Below are 17,217 nucleotides of genomic sequence, written 5' to 3' on the forward strand. Positions count from 1 at the left end.
ACCTTTGTTGTATGCAAGGATGGTCACATGGAAAGCACATGTTAGATTTCTATTCATCAGAGAAAACATAAACAAAGATGAAAACTGACTACAGTTAAAAACTAGTTTTATTAATATGTTTTAAAAATTGCCATTTGATGTCTTAATGATTATTTTAGTTCATTAAACTTAAAACTTTTTCTTCTGGTTCATTTACTTTCAAAATTAATATTATCTTGAAATCTCTACCTGGAATTTCTTACCTCTCTACTATGTAGTCAGAACCAAGAATATTCAAAAGGGTGGCAATTCACCAGCCATAGAAGGAAAGACTCCATGAAAATGGCCACAAAGTAACAAAAACAAATAAAATCTAATTATAAAATTTCAACAGGCTAATTATAAAAGATACAATAGAACTACAGATGTCTAAAAGCTTATCCTAGCACTGAGTTTGGCTTCAAAACATTTTCAGTTAAACACTACACTTCTAAATGATTTCCATTTATTTAAACAAAGGAACACATATTTAATATTCCTTTTCAATATTCAGTTATAAGTTTAATTACAAAAAGTTATTTACATATAACATTTGGTCAAATCAGTACACACTGAAAGCCTGGACTTGAGCAAGAAAGATACAAAAGCACCAGAAAAGACATTAGTGGTAACCCCAGCCCTCAGAGATTTGTTAAAGTGCCCAATAGTATTTTAACAGTCCTTAAAGGAACCCGGAGAAGGCAATGGCACCCCACTCCAGTACTCTTGCCTGGAAAATCCCATGGATGGAGGAGCCTGGTAGGCTGCAGTCCATGGGGTCGCTAAGAGTTGGACACGACTGAGTGACTTCACTTTCACTTTTCACTTTTCACTTTCATGCACTGGAGAAGGAAATGGCAACCCAGTCCAGTGTTCTTGCCTGGAGAATCCCAGGGACGGGGGAGCCTGGTGGCTGCCGTCTATGGGGTCACACAGAGTCGGACACGACTGAAGTGACTTAGCATAGCATAGCATAGCATAAAGGAACCAGTAAGAGATATCTCAAGGCAATCCATGATGAGCTATCAAACAAATGACTAAGTCAGTGAATGCTCCCTTATTGAAAACAGAAAGAGCTATCAGACTGGGAAAGCCTGCCGGGTAGTTGGGGAAGCATTCCAAAAAAAACATTACAAAACCAGGATTTATTAATATTAACTATGAAACAGTTAAGGGTTTACTAATGCACTCTCGATTTCAGAGCATTATCGCCTGAGATGGATGGCAGTCACTGCAAAGTTACTGCTCCTCTCCTGAGTCAGAGACTCAGAGGATGGTTACCAAGGATGGTCACAGCACGCTTCAGGAGGTCTTGCGTATCTTTGAGACGCTTGGGGAATCCTAATGTACATGTGGGGGCGCTAGATAATGCTGGTTTTCTCCGCCTCTTTTGTTATCCACTGGCTTGTCTTTGCAGTACTCTGGTATGTTCTAGCTGAGGTGAATGGTGACCGGGGACTGGATCATGATGCCCCACCTGAAAACCACACTATCTGTGTCAAGTACATCACCAGTTTCACAGCGGCATTCACCTTCTCCCTGGAGACACAGCTCACAACTGGTTACGGCACCATGTTCCCCAGTGGTGACGGTCCAAGTGCAATCACCCTCCTTGCCATACAAATGCTCCTAGGCCTCATGCTAGAGGCTTTTATCACAAGTAATTGTTTTTGTTCTTTAAAAAAATACAGGAATATTTTGGAATGGGTATAATCAGTTATAAGCAATCATACTACAGAACAATTCATTTGCATTATTGACAAGTAATGCCTGAGACTGAGAAGAAAGAGTCAAGGGTCAAACAACTGGAGAAATTTTTAAAAATTTGATTCTATATTAGCCAAAAACATATGAATAAAAAAATCTAAAAGGAATTTTTCAAAGGAGCTAAATATTTTCTTAAATAAGTGAATAAATATGTTCAATGCATATTACTGTCATTTTACCTAGCAGAAGAATTTGTTCTTTTTTTAAAACATTTACTGGGTTAGAATTTTCTCCTGAGTTCATTTTTTCAACATTTACTCAACACTAGTGAGCCCAGAGCACCACAGTCAGTATTGCATGATAGAGAACAAGAATACACATCCTTAGCAAAAAATATATATATATATTTGGTATCCTTTTATGTATTTTACTTTAATGCATTTAAAGCATAATTTTGATAAGAGGTCCATAGACCTCACCAGCCTGCCAATATCTGTGGTGCATTAGTAGTTAAGAAACCCTGATCTAGAGTTGTGGGGGTGGGGGTGGGGTTCAAAGGAGGATGCACTTGAAGCATACACTGAAATCCCCTTAGAGCCAGAGCCTTTTTAAAAGAAAAAAGGTTTCTATAAATTTCAAAGTTAAAAGTTCTTCAATGGACCACTTGTCTACTGGTCCCTTCCCTACCCCAAACCATTCTACTATGAATCTAATCTCTATTTCAACTTGAAGTAATCTGATGGCAACTAAATTGCATTTATTTTCTGTTGTATTTTTTTTTAAGCAGGGGTAGGGATATAGGCAATGATGACTCTGACTTCCTAACAAACTTCGAAAGTTTTACATCTCTATGTGACAAATGAATTTTTCTTATCCATTTTGAAATCAGTTTTAAAATAAGAATATATGTACTATTTTGAAAAACGCTTCAGGCTAATGAGAAATTAACAAGTTCAATTCCTGACTTATTTGGCAGGCATGACACTAAGAAATGTATAACAATTTGCTAGATCCTTGTCACTCAGAAAAAGTAATGACATTTCTAGTGTTCATTCTAAAAAAAGAACTCAATGGTTTCTAATTTAGGTGCCTTTGTGGCGAAGATTGCCCGGCCAAAAAATCGAGCTTCCTCAATTTGCTTTACTGACTTAGCAGTAGTAGCTCACCTAGATGGTAAACCTAATCTCATTTTCCAAGTGGCCAAAACTCAGCCTAGCCCTCTAACCAATGTTCGGGTCTCAGCTATACTCTATCAGGAAACGGCAAACTCTACCAGACCAGTGTGGACTTCCACCTTGATGGCATCAGTTCTGAGGAATGTCCATTCTTTACCTTTCCACTCACCTACTACCACTCTATTATACCATCAAGTCCTCTGGCTACTCTGCTCCAGTATGAAAATCCTTCCCACTTTGAATTAGTTGTGTTCCTTTCAACAGCGCAGGAAGGCACTGGAGAAACATGCCAGAGGAAGACATCCTACCTGTCCTCCCGAGATCATGTTATATCGCTGTTTTGCATCTCTGTTGACCCAAGGCTCCAAAGGTGAATATCAAATCAAGATGGAGAATTTTGACAAGACTATTCCTGAATTTCAAACTCCTCTGGTCTCCAAGAGCCCAAACAGGACTGACCTGGACATCTACATCAATGGACAAAGCATTGACAGCTTTCAGATCTCTGAAACAGGACTCATAGAGTAAGAAGTATCCATTTTAGCACCCTATTTTTAAATGTATTAAATACACTCAGCCAGTTATGTAGCTGTTTTTCCTTCTTGTATCTCATGTTTTTTTCTTTTTTTTCCAATGCTGATTACATCATGATGATCAAGTCTCCACCCATAAAAAATGGCTGAGCTAACAATACACACTGTGGAAATACAACATTATACAAAGTTGCTATCTATGTTTATCTGCTGAAATCAATGCATGTGACGGTAACAGATATGTATAACAACAGAAATGCTATTGGTGAGTTTATATGAATGTGGTATGATACCAGTAATGAAGGTAAAAATGGACACACTTTACACAGTGAACTCTAGGATAATCAGTCACAAACTTCTCATTTTCCTCTGCAAGTCAGAGCAACAGTCTAGTTTCAAACCTAGCTCCCTGGGTAGAATGATGATTTCACAATATTTAGTGAACATCCTTTTTAAACTGCTCTTTTTTCAAGACAACAAAGATCATTCCTTTGGTTCCTTATAAAACCAAACTGGGGCAAATATTCCTCCCTTAATTTTTAACAGCTAAGAACAAAAATTCACAAGAAAACACCAAAAAAATAGATTTAACCATAACTCTAAAAGCATTTGGGCATGACACTCAAACACACTTACATATTCATATATTTGTGGCAGAAAGTGATCACAGCAAGTAAAACAAGCACTAGCCTGACGGAAACTGTAGGGTACTATTAGGCAAAGATGCAAAATTTTATCTACTTTATGGGGAGGGAGGGTCAGGATGGGGAACACATGTACACCCATGGCTGATTCATATGAATGAATATTGTAAAGTAATTAGCCTCCAATTAAATTAAAAAAAATAAAGCTATTGTGCACATTAATCAAATAGTGATTTAAATATTACAACTATTCACCTGAATGACTTCCGACCAAAGTAAAAACCTTCCCTTTCTACCTAGGATCCGTTCAATAGTATAAAAACCTCATAGATGCAAATATATTTATGTTTTTGTAGATATAAAGGTTTAGATATAATTTAGCTCCAGGGGAAAAACCTCCACTAGAAAAAGCAAAAAATAATTAGGCAATGAAGCATTTTCAAATCCAAGTTTCTGTTTCAAACTTATAACAGGTTTTTCTATAAATACAAAATGAGTGTTTATTCACCAGTAGGAGGTTGGACTAGATGAACTATTATCTCTTTCCAAATCTAATACTCCATGAAAATTATGCTTTCTCTGCTGTTTTGCAGGAGGAGAAGAGGACGACAGAGGATGAGATGGCTGGATGGCATCACTGACTCGATGGACGTGAGTCTGGGTGAACTCCGGGAGTTGGTGATGGACAGAGAGGCCTGGTGTGCTGCGGTTCATGGGGTCGCAAAGAGTCAGACACGACTGAGCGACTGATTTGGTCTGATCTGATACTAAGACGAACCCTTTCCCTTACCTCCGGTTTAACTTAAGACTATCCTTTGTATACTTGTCATTTCCATTAAAAAAAAAAATTTAAACTGTCCTCAACCAAAACAAGACCCAAAAAACTCACCCTATCAGATTTCAAACAGATTTGTTGCTGCTCTTCTGAAATCTCCCCCATCCAGGCCTATGTGGGCTAAGTGAAAGATGAACCCTCCCCACTGGTGATGACCCACGCAGGAATCATTTCCTGAAGTAAATACTAGCCAGTAAAGGCAAGCAGTTGTGAAGAGCAGGGCACAGCAGGAAGTCACATTTTCCTATTCTTTGATCAAAAGGAGAAGAAAATAAAGAACTCTGGAGTGCTCTAAGACTGATAATGGCAAAGTATATCAATCACACATAAACTTAATTATTGAGTACTTTTGTGGTTTAAAAATTTTAGGCATTCTTAAGTACTAGCTAGACCAACAGATTTTTTTCCAACCCAAGACTGTTGTAACACAGACAGACAGCAGGAATTCTTATTTCTATAATAAAGTAACAAGATTCACCTAACCTGTGAAAATAAAGTAGTATTGAAGATTTACATGGTATGTTTTTTCCTAAGAGCTCCACATCACTTACACGGGTCACACAAAGAGGATGCCCAAAGTAACATAATTAGGAAGTGAACAGGCCTGTCTGGGCTCTCAGGCTCAGCACAGATGCAGTACCTTCTCCATTCAAGCCAGAGGGATCTTTTACCATACTATTTATGCATAAACTTTACATCTGAAAATTAGATACGACTTTCCTTAGACACATATGGACTCCCCCCAGAAAAACTCCATTGGTATACTAATGCTATACAATAACAGACAGCTAAAAAATGCAATCAAATACTTCTGTCTAGGAGATTGAAAGCTTATGAGAGAATGATTCTTTCAAAGAATCACACCTTCTGTGTTAAGCGGATTAAGTTTTCTGCAAAGGCTCCATTTCAGGTGAATGGAGTGCAAACTGAAAGAGGAGAAATTTCCTAGAAGGTGGGACCAGCAGCTCTAACACTTGGCTCTATAGCTCACTTACCTGGGCCACTTGGGAAATTAGTGATAATATCTCGGATACATGATCCAGGAGACCACAATGGAATGATGTTAAAAAATGCTTGTGGAAACCAATACAGATAGCATAACGGTCCCAGTAAACTGAAGACAAGTAGATACCAAAGCCCATAAAGCCCACTTTTATATGTGTGTTGTTGTGTTAGTCGCTCAATTGTGTCCTACTCTTTGTGACCCCATGGACTTAGCCCACCAGGCTCCTCTGTCAATGGAATTCTCCAGGCAAGAATACTGAAGTGGGTAAGCCATTCCCTTCTATGTGGGATATTCCCGACCCAGGGATCGAACTTGAGTATCCTGCATTGCAAGTGGATTCTCTACCATCGGAGCCAAAAGGGAAGTGCCTTATATATGTACAAGCCCTTATTACCAACTGCCAGCAGCAACCTAACAGCCAAAAATTGCTATGCCTGCTTCAAAGTATTTCAAAATGCACTGAGTTGAACCTTTCCATATCACCTAGATTTTACTTGAATGATCTTTTAATTTCATCCTCACAGAATCATACTGTAAGATGATTCCTAATGAACAGAAATTATAATTTGAGTACTACAGGCCTTTTTTTGCCTCTACATCCTCCTGTGGGTATTCACAAGGGTCATGCACAATTCTTACTCAGATTTCTATAATTGAACCCACTTCTCTACTTCCTTACTTCATAAGAAGCAAATACATGATAAGAACTGTCTCTAACTTTAAAAAGAACAAATCATTCTGGAACTTTCAGTATTTAAATGATTTTAATTTGCTGCCATAGGACACCTCACAATGATCAGTATGTCAGTATGTCTCAACAAACTAGTTAACTACTGCTGTTCTGGGAGACAGTAAGACATAGCATGAGCAATTTTTTTTTTTAATCTACAATATTTTCAACAAAAGTTCATTACTTATGTAAGTTCAGAATCATTCACTTCAGTCACTCCGTCATGTCTGACTCTTTGTGACCCCATGAACTGCAGCACGCCAGGCCTCCCTGTCCATCACCAACTCCCGGAGTTCACTCAAACTCACCTCTATCGAGTCGGTGATGCCATCCAGCCACCTCATCCTCTGTCGTCCCCTTCTCATCCTGCCCCCAATCCCTCCCAGCATCAGAGCCTTTTCCAATGAGTCAACTCTTCCCATGAGGTGGCCAAAGTACTGGAGTTTCAGCTTTAGCATCATTCCTTCCAAAGGACACCCAGGACTGGTCTCCTTTAGAATGGACTGGTTGGATCTCCTTGCAGTCCAAGGGACTCTCAAGAGTCTTCCCCAACATCACAGTTCAAGAGCATCAATTCTTCAGAGCTCAAGCTTTCTTCACAGTCCAACTCTCACATCCATACATGAGCACTGAAAAAACCATAGCCTTGACTAGATGGACCTTTGCTGGCAAAGTAATGTCTCTGCTTTTGAATATGCTATCTAGGTTGGTCATAACTTTCCTTCCAAGGAGTAAGCTTCTTCTAATTTCATGGCTGCAATCACCATCTGCAGTGATTTTGGAGCCCCCCAAAAATAAAGTCTGACACTGTTTCCACTGTTTCCCCATCTATTTCCCATGAAGTGATGGGACCAGATGCGATGATCTTCATTTTCTGAATGTTGAGCTTTAAGCCAACTTTTTCACTCTCCTCTTTCACTTTCATCAAGGGGCTTTTGAGTTCCTCTTCACTTTCTGCCATAAGGGTGGTGTCATCTGCATATCTGAGGTTATTGATATTTCTCCCAGCAATCTTGATTCCAGCTTGTACTTCTTCCAGCCCAGCGTTTCTCATGATGTACTCTGCATATAAGTTAAATAAGCAGGGTGACAATATACAGCCTTGACATACTCCTTTTCCTATTTGGAACCAGTCTGTTGTTCCATGTCCAGTTCTAACTGTTACCTCCTGACCTGCATACAGATTTCTCAAGAGGCAGGTCAGGTGGTCTGGTATTCCCATCTCTTTCAGAATTTTCCACAGTTTATTGTGATCCACACAGTCAAAGGCTTTGGTATAGTCAATAAAGCAGAAATAGATGTTTTTCTGGAACTCTCTTGCTTTTTCCATGATCCAGTGGATGTTGGCAATTTGATCTCTGGTTCCTCTGCCTTTTCTAAAACCAGCTTGAACATCTGGAAGTTCACAGTTCACATATTGCTGAAGCCTGGCTTGGAGAATTTTGAGCATTACTTTACTAGCGTGTGAGATGAGTGCAATTGTGCAGTAGTTTGAGCATTCTTTGGCATTGCCTTTCTTTGGGATTGGAATGAAAACTGACCTTTTCCAGTCCTGTGGCCACTGCTGACTTTTCCAAATATGCTGGCATATTGAGTGCAGCACTTTCACAGCATCATCTTCCAGGATTTCAAATAGCTCAACTGGAATTCCGTCACCTCCACTGGCTTTGTTGGTAGTGATGCTTTCTAAGGCCCACGTGACTTCACATTCCAGGATGTCTGGCTCTAGGTCAGTGATCACACCATCGTGATTATCTGGGTCATGAAGATCTTTTTTGTACAGTTCTTCTGTATATTCTTGCCACCTCTTCTTAATATCTTCTGCTTCTGTTAGGTCCATACCATTTCTGTCCTTTATCGAGCCCATCTTTGCATGAAATGTTCCCTTGGTATCTCTAATTTTCTTGACGAGATCTCTAGTCTTTCCCATTCTGTTGTTTTCCTCTATTTCTTTGCATTGATCGCTAAAGAAGGCTTTCTTATCTCTTCTTGCTATTCTTTGTAACTCTGCATTCAGATGCTTATATCTTTCCTTTTTTCCTTTGCTTTTCACTTATCTTCTTCTCACAGCTATTTGTAAGGTCTCCCCAGACAGCCAGTTTGCCTTTTTGCATTTCTTTTCCATGGGGATGGTCTTGATCCCTGTCTCCTGTACAATGTCATGAACCTCCACCCATAGTTCATCAGGCACTCTATCTATCAGATCTAGTCCCTTAAATCTATTTCTCACTTCCACTGTATAATCATAAGGGATTTGATTTAGGTCATACCTGAATGGTCTAGTGGCTTTCCCTACTTTCTTAAATTTAAGTCTGAATTTGGCAATAAGGCGTTCATGATCTGAGTCTCAGTCAGCTCCCGGTCTTGTTTTTACTAACTGTATAGAGCTTCTCCATCTTTGGCTGCAAAGGATATAATCAATCTGATTTCAGTGTTAACCATCTGGTGATGTCCATGTGTAGAGTCTTCTCCTGTGTTGTTGGAAGAGGGTGTTTGCTATGACCAGTGCGTTCTCTTGGAAGAACTCTGTTAGCCTTTGCCCTGCTTCATTCCGTATTCCAAGGCCAAATTTACCTGTTACTCCAGGTGTTTCTTGACTTCCTACTTTTCCATTCCAGTCCCCTATAATGAAAAGGACATCTTTTTTGGATGTTAGTTCTAAAAGGTCTTGTAGGTCTTCATAGAACCGTTCAACTTCTGCTTCTTCAGTGTTACTGGTCGGGGCATAGACTTGGATTACTGTGATGTTGAATGGTTTGCCTTGGAAACGAAGAGAGATCATTCTGTCATTTTTGAGATTGCATCCAAGTACTGCATTTCGGACTCTTTTGTTGACCATGATGGCTACTCCATTTCTTCTAAGAGATTCCTGCCTGCAGTAGTAGATATAATGGTCATCTGAGTTAAATTCACCCATTCCAATCCATTTTAGTTCACTGATTCATTAGCATAGTTTAATAAGCTGAAGTGAACATCTTATTAAAAAGCATTAAATAAAAGCCACTATAGAGGGAGGAGCCAAGATGGCGGAGGAGTAGGACGGGGAGAACACTTTCTCCCCCACAAATTCATCAAAAGAGCATTTAAACGTTGAGTAAATTCCACAAAACAACTTCTGAATTCTGGCAGAGGACACCAGGCACCCAGAAAAGCAACTCAACTCTTCGAAAGGAGGTAGGAAAAAATATTAAAGACAAAAAAAAAAGAGACAAAAGAGGGAGGGACGGAGTTCCTTCCCGGGAAGGGAATCTTAAAAAGAGAGAAGTTTCCAAACACCAGGAAACCTTCTCACTGCCGAATCTGTGCCCAGCTTTGGAAGCACAGAGGGCAACATAACAGGGAGAAAAAATAAATAAACAATTAAAACTCGCAGATTGCGAGCCCTACGGTAACTCCCCGAGCGGAGAAGCAGCGCAGATGCCTGCATCCGCCATTAGCAAGCAGGGGCTGGGCAGGGAGGCGCGGCACGGGCTGCATCGCTGAGAGTAAGAATCTGGCCTGAATACCCTGAGCGCTATCTGAGCGAAATAATTTGGGCTACAGGCAATAGATCAAAACCCTGTGGTTACTACGGACTACATAGGAAGGGTCCTATAGATCTTGAGAAATAGAAGTCTGACCAAGGAACTAGCCAAAAATGAACTGAACCCACAACACGCACAACAAAACCAAGAAAGTCCTAGATATATTTTTATTATTTTTACGATCATTCTTTCTTTTTTTTTAATTAAAAAAAATTTTTAAGTCCTCTATTGTTCCTTTAATTTTCACTTTTATAACCTATTACTTTGCAAAAAAAAAAAAAAAAACAGACCCTATTTTTTTCTTCTTCAGCAAACTTCATATATATATATTTTATAATTTTTTGACCTTGTTTTTTTTTCTTCTTTTTCTTCTTTTGTTTAACATTGCATTTTTGAAATTCCAAACTCTACTCTAGATTTTTAATTTTCACTTTTTGGTATATGTTATCAATTTTGTACCTATAGTTTTTTTTTTATATAATTTCTGTGACTTTTTTTTCCTTCTTCTCTGTTTCTTTCTCTTCTTCTTTTATATAACATTGTATATCTGAAATTCCAAACTCTACTCTAGATTTTTAATTTATGCTTTTTGGTATTTGATATCAATTTTGTACCTGTATTTCTTTATAATTTTTGTGACATTGTTTGTTTTTGTTTGTTTGTTTTCTCTCTTTATTTTTCTTCTTCTTCTTTTTTTTTTTTTAACATTGTATTTTTGAAATTCCAAACTCTAGATTTTAAATTTTTGCTTTTTGGTATTAGTTATCAATTTTGTACCTGTACTTTCTTAATAATTTTCGCGACCTTGTTTGTTTTTGTTTGTTCGTTTTTTCTCTCTTTCTTTTCCTTCTTCTTTTCTTTAACATGGTATTTTTGAAATTCCAAACTCTACTCTAGATTTTTAATTTTTGCTTTTATGTATTTGTTACCAATTTTGTACCTTTAAGAACCCAATCTTCAGGACCCATTTTCCACTAGGGAGCGAGATTACTGGCTTGACTGCTCTCTCTCCCTTTGGACTCTCCTTTTTCTCCACCAGATCGCCTGTGTCTCCTCCCTAACCCCTCTCTACTCTACCCAACTCTGTGAATTTCTGTGTGTTCCAGACGGTGGAGAACACTTAGGGAACTGATTACTGGCTGGATCTGTCTCCCTCCTTTTCATTCCCCTCTTTTATCCTTCTGGCCACCTCTGTCACCTTCCTCCTTCTTCTCTTCTCTGTATAACTCCATGAACATCTCTGAGTGGTCCAGTTGTGGAGTGCACATAAGGAAGTGACTACTGGCTAGCCCACTCTCTCCACTATTGATTCACCTCATCTCATTTGGGTCACCTCTAACTCCCTCCGCCCTCTTCTCTTCTCCATGTAACCCTGTGAACCTCTCTGAGTCACCCTCACAGTAGAGAAACTTTTCATCTTTAATGTAGATGTTTTATCAATGGTGCTGTATAGAAGGAGAAGTTTTGAAACTACTGTAAAAATAAGACCGATAACCGGAAGCAGGAGACTTAAGTCCAAACCCTGACTCCAGGGAACTCCTGACTCCAAGGAACATTAATTGACAGGAGCTCATCAAATGCTTCCATACCAACACTGAAACCAAGCACCACACAAGGGCCAATAAGTTCCAGGGCAAGACATACCAAGCAAATTCTCCAGCAACAAAGGAACACAGCCCTGAGCTTCAAGATACAGGCTGCCCAAAGTCACCCCAAAACTATAGACATTTCATAACTCATTACTGGACATTTCATTGCACTCCAGAGAGAAGAAATACAGCTCCACCCACCAGAACACCGACACAAGCTTCCCTAACCAGGAAACCTTGACAAGCCACCTGTACAAACCCACACACAGTGAGGAAACGCCACAATAAAGAGAACTCCACAAACTGCCAGAATACAGAAAGGACACCCCAAACTCAGCAATTTAAACAAGATGAAGAGACAGAGGAATACTCAGCAGATAAAGGAACAGGATAAACGCCCACCAAACCAAACAAAAGAGGAAGAGATAGGGAATCTACCTGATAAAGAATTCCGAATAATGATAGTGAAATTGATCCAAAATCTTGAAACTAAAATGGAATCACAGATAAATAGCCTGGAGACAAGGATTCAGAAGATGCAAGAAAGGTTTAACAAGGACCTAGAAGAAATAAAAAAGAGTCAATATATAATGAATAATGCAATAAATGAAATTAAAAACACCCTGGAGGCAACAAATAGTAGAATAACAGAGGCAGAAGATAGGATTAGTGAATTAGAAGATAGAATGGTAGAAATAAATGAATCAGAGAGGGTAAAAGAAAAACGAATTAAAAGAAATGAGGACAATCTCAGAGACCTCCAGGACAATATTAAATGCTACAACATTCGAATCATAGGGGTTCCAGAAGAAGAAGACAAAAAGAAAGACCATGAGAAAATACTTGAGGAGATAATAGTTGAAAACTTCCCTAAAATGGGGAAGGAAATAATCACCCAAGTCCAAGAAACCCAGAGAGTCCCAAACAGGATAAACCCAAGGAGAAACACCCCAAGACGCATATTAATCAAAGTAACAAAGATCAAACACAAAGAACAAATATTAAAAGCAGCAAGGGAAAAACAACAAATAACACACAAGGGAATTCCCATAAGGATAACAGCCGATCTTTCAATAGAAACTCTTCAAGCCAGGAGGGAATGGCAAGACATACTTAAAAAGATGAAAGAAAATAACCTACAGCCCAGATTATTGTACCCAGCAAGGATCTCATTCAAGTATGAAGGAGAAATCAAAAGCTTTTCAGACAAGCAAAAGCTGAGAGAATTCTGCACCACCAAACCAGCTCTCCAACAAATACTAAAGGATATTCTCTAGACAGGAAACACAAAAATAGTGTATAAACTCGAACCCAAAACAATAAAGTAAATGGCAACGGGATCATACTTATCAGTAATTACCTTAAACGTAAATGGGTTGAATGCCCCAACCAAAAGACAAAGACTGGCTGAATGGATACAAAAACAAGACCCTTACATATGTTGTCTACAAGAGACCCACCTCAAAACAGGGGACACATACAGACTGAAAGTGAAGGGCTGGAAAAAGATTTTCCATGCAAATAGGCACCAAAAGAAAGCAGGAGTAGCAATACTCATACCAGATAAAATAGACTTTAAAACAAAGGCTGTGAAAAGAGACAAAGAAGGTCACTACATAATGATCAAAGGATCATTCCAAGAAGAGGATATAACAATTATAAATATATATGCACCCAACACAGGAGCACCACAGTACGCAAGACAAATGCTAACAAGTATGAAAGGAGAAATTAACAATAACACAATAATAGTGGGAGACTTTAATACCCCACTTACACCTATGGATAGATCAACTAAACAGAAAATTAACAAGGAAACACAAACTTTAAACAATACAATAGACCAGTTAGACCTAATTGATATCTATAGGACATTTCATCCCCAAACAATGAATTTCACCTTTTTCTCAAGCACACATGGAAGCTTCTCCAGGATAGATCACATCCTGGGCCATAAAGCTAGCCTTGGTAAATTCAAAAAAATAGAAATCATTCCAAGCATTTTTTCTGACCACAATGCAGTAAGATTAGATCTCAATTACAGGAGAAAAACTATTAAAAATTCCAACATATGGAGGCTGAACAACACACTGCTGAATAACCAACAAATCCCAGAAGAAATCAAAAAAGAAATCAAAATTTGCATAGAAACGAATGAAAATGAAAACACAACAACCCAAAACCTGTGGGACACGGTAAAAGCAGTCCTAAGGGGAAAGTTCATAGCAATACAGGCACACCTCAAGAAACAAGAAAAAAGTCAAATAAATAACCTAACTCTACACCTAAAGCAACTAGAAAAGGAAGAAATGAAGAACCCCAGGGTTAGTAGAAGGAAAGAAATCTTAAAAATTAGAGCAGAAATAAATGCAAAAGAAACAAAAGAGACCATAGCAAAAATCAACAAAGCCAAAAGCTGGTTCTTTGAAAGGATAAATAAAATTGACAAACCATTAGCCAGACTCATCAAGAAACAAAGGGAGAAAAATCAAATCAACAAAATTAGAAACGAAAATGGAGAGATCACAACAGACAACACAGAAATACAAAGGATCATAAGAGACTACTACCAACAATTATATGCCAATAAAATGGACAACATGGAAGAAATGGACAAATTCTTAGAAAAGTACAACTTTCCAAAACTCAACCAGGAAGAAATAGAAAATCTTAACAGACCCATCACAAGCACGGAAATTGAAACTGTAATCAAAAATCTTCCAGCAAACAAAAGCCCCGGCCCAGACGGCTTCACAGCTGAATTCTACCAAAAATTTAGAGAAGAGCTAACACCTATCCTGCTCAAACTCTTCCAGAAAATTGCAGAGGAAGGTAAACTTCCAAACTCATTCTATGAGGCCACCATCACCCTAATACCAAAACCTGACAAAGATCCCACAAAAAAAGAAAACTACAGGCCAATATCACTGATGAAAATAGATGCAAAAATCCTTAACAAAATTCTAGCAATCAGAATCCAACAACACATTAAAAAGATCATACACCATGATCAAGTGGGCTTTATCCCAGGGATGCAAGGATTCTTCAATATCCGCAAAACAATCAATGTAATACACCACATTAATAAATTGAAAAATAAAAACCATATGATTATCTCAGTAGATGCAGAGAAAGCCTTTGACAAAATTCAACATCCATTTATGATAAAAACTCTCCAGAAAGCAGGAATAGAAGGAACATACCTCAACATAATAAAAGCTATATATGACAAACCCACAGCAAACATTATCCTCAATGGTGAAAAATTGAAAGCATTTCCTCTAAAGTCAGGAACAAGACAAGGGTGCCCACTTTCACCATTACTATTCAACATAGTTTTGGAAGTTTTGGCCACAGCAATCAGAGCAGAAAAAGAAATAAAAGGAATACAAATTGGAAAAGAAGAAGTAAAACTCTCACTATTTGCAGATGACATGATCCTCTACATAGAAAACCCTAAAGATTCCACCAGAAAATTACTAGAAATAATCAATGACTATAGTAAAGTTGCAGGATATAAAATCAACACACAGAAATCCCTTGCATTCCTATACACTAATAATGAGAAAACAGAAAGAGAAATTAAGGAAACAATTCCATTCACCATTGCAACGGAAAGAATAAAATACTTAGGAATATATCTACCTAAAGAAACTAAAGACCTATATATAGAAAACTATAAAACACTGGTGAAAGAAATCAAAGAGGACACTAATAGATGGAGAAATATACCATGTTCATGGATTGGAAGAATCAATATAGTGAAAATGAGTATACTACCCAAAGCAATTTATAGATTCAACGCAATCCCTATCAAGCTACCAACAGTATTCTTCACAGAGCTAGAACAAATAATTTCACAATTTGTATGGAAATACAAAAAACCTCGAATAGCCAAAGCAATCTTGAGAAAGAAGAATGGAACTGGAGGAATCAACCTACCTGACTTCAGGCTCTACTACAAAGCCACAGTTATCAAGACAGTATGGTACTGGCACAAAGACAGAAATATTGATCAATGGAATTAAATAGAAAGCCCAGAGATAAATCCACGCACCTATTGACACCTTATCTTTGACAAAGGAGGCAAGAATATACAATGGATTAAAGACAATCTCTTTAACAAGTGGCGCTGGGAAATCTGGTCAACCACTTGTAAAAGAATGAAAGTAGACCACTTTCTAACACCATACACAAAAATAAACTCAAAATGGATTAAAGATCTAAACATAAGACCAGAAACTATAAAACTCCTAGAGGAGAACATAGGCAAAACACTCTCTGACATACATCACAGCAGGATCCTCTATGACCCACCTCCCAGAATATTGGAAATAAAAGCAAAAATAAACAAATGGGACCTAATTAACCTTAAAAGCTTCTGCACATCAAAGGAAACTATTAGCAAGGTGAAAAGACAGCCTTCAGAATGGGAGAAAATAATAGCAAATGAAGCAACCGACAAACAACTAATCTCAAAAATAGACAAGCAACACCTACAGCTCAACTCCAGAAAAATAAATGACCCAATCAAAAAATGGGCCAAAGAACTAAATAGACATTTCTCCAAAGAAGACATACAGATGGCTAACAAACACATGAAAAGATGCTCAACATCACTCATTATCAGAGAAATGCAAATCAAAACCACTATGAGGTACCATTTCACACCAGTCAGAATGGCTGCGATCACAAAGTCTACAAATAATAAATGCTGGAGAGGGTGTGGAGAAAAGGGAACCCTCTTACACTGTTGGTGGGAATGCAAACTAGTACAGCCACTATGGAGAACAGTGTGGAGATTCCTTAAAAAACTGGAAATAGAACTGCCTTATGATCCAGCAATCCCACTGCTGGGCATACACACTGAGGAAACCAGAAGGGAAAGAGACACGTGTACCCCAATGTTCATTGCAGCACTGTTTATAATAGCCAGGACATGGAAGCAACCTAGTTGTCCATCAGCAGATGAATGGATAAGAAAGCTGTGGTACATATACACAATGGAGTATTACTCAGCCATTAAAAAGAAAACATTTGAATCAGTTCTAATGAGGTGGATGAAACTGGAGCCTATTATACAGAGTGAAGTAAGCCAGAAGGAAAAACATCAATACAGTATACTAACACATATATATGGAATTTAGAAAGATGGTAACAATAACCTGGTGTACGAGACAGCAAAAGAGACACTGATGTATAGAACAGTCTTATGGACTCTGTGGGAGAGGGAGAGGGTGGGAAGATTTGGGAGAATGACATTGAAACATGTAAAATATCATGTAAGAAACGAGTTGACAGTCCAGGTTCGATGCACGATACTGGATGCTTGGGACTAGTGCACTGGGATGACCCAGAGGGATGGTATGGGGAGGGAGGAGGGAGGAGGGTTTAGGATGGGGAACACATGTATACCTGTGGCAGATTCATTTTGATATTTGGCAAAACTAATACAA

The 17,217-nt window shown here is 38.3% G+C and overlaps 1 pseudogene; it reads left to right on the top strand.

Annotated features, from left to right (window-relative positions):
• Window positions 1–1,235: 1,235 nt before the first annotated feature.
• LOC147377648 (inward rectifier potassium channel 13-like) lies at window positions 1,236–3,428 on the top strand (annotated as a pseudogene).
• Window positions 3,429–17,217: the final 13,789 nt, after the last annotated feature.

The sequence above is a fragment of the Bos grunniens genome, chromosome 2, assembly GCF_055505025.1.
Source record: "Bos grunniens cultivar Pamir isolate PY7600 chromosome 2, Bosgru_T2T1.0, whole genome shotgun sequence".
In the NCBI taxonomy this organism is placed as follows: Eukaryota; Metazoa; Chordata; class Mammalia; order Artiodactyla; family Bovidae; genus Bos; species Bos grunniens.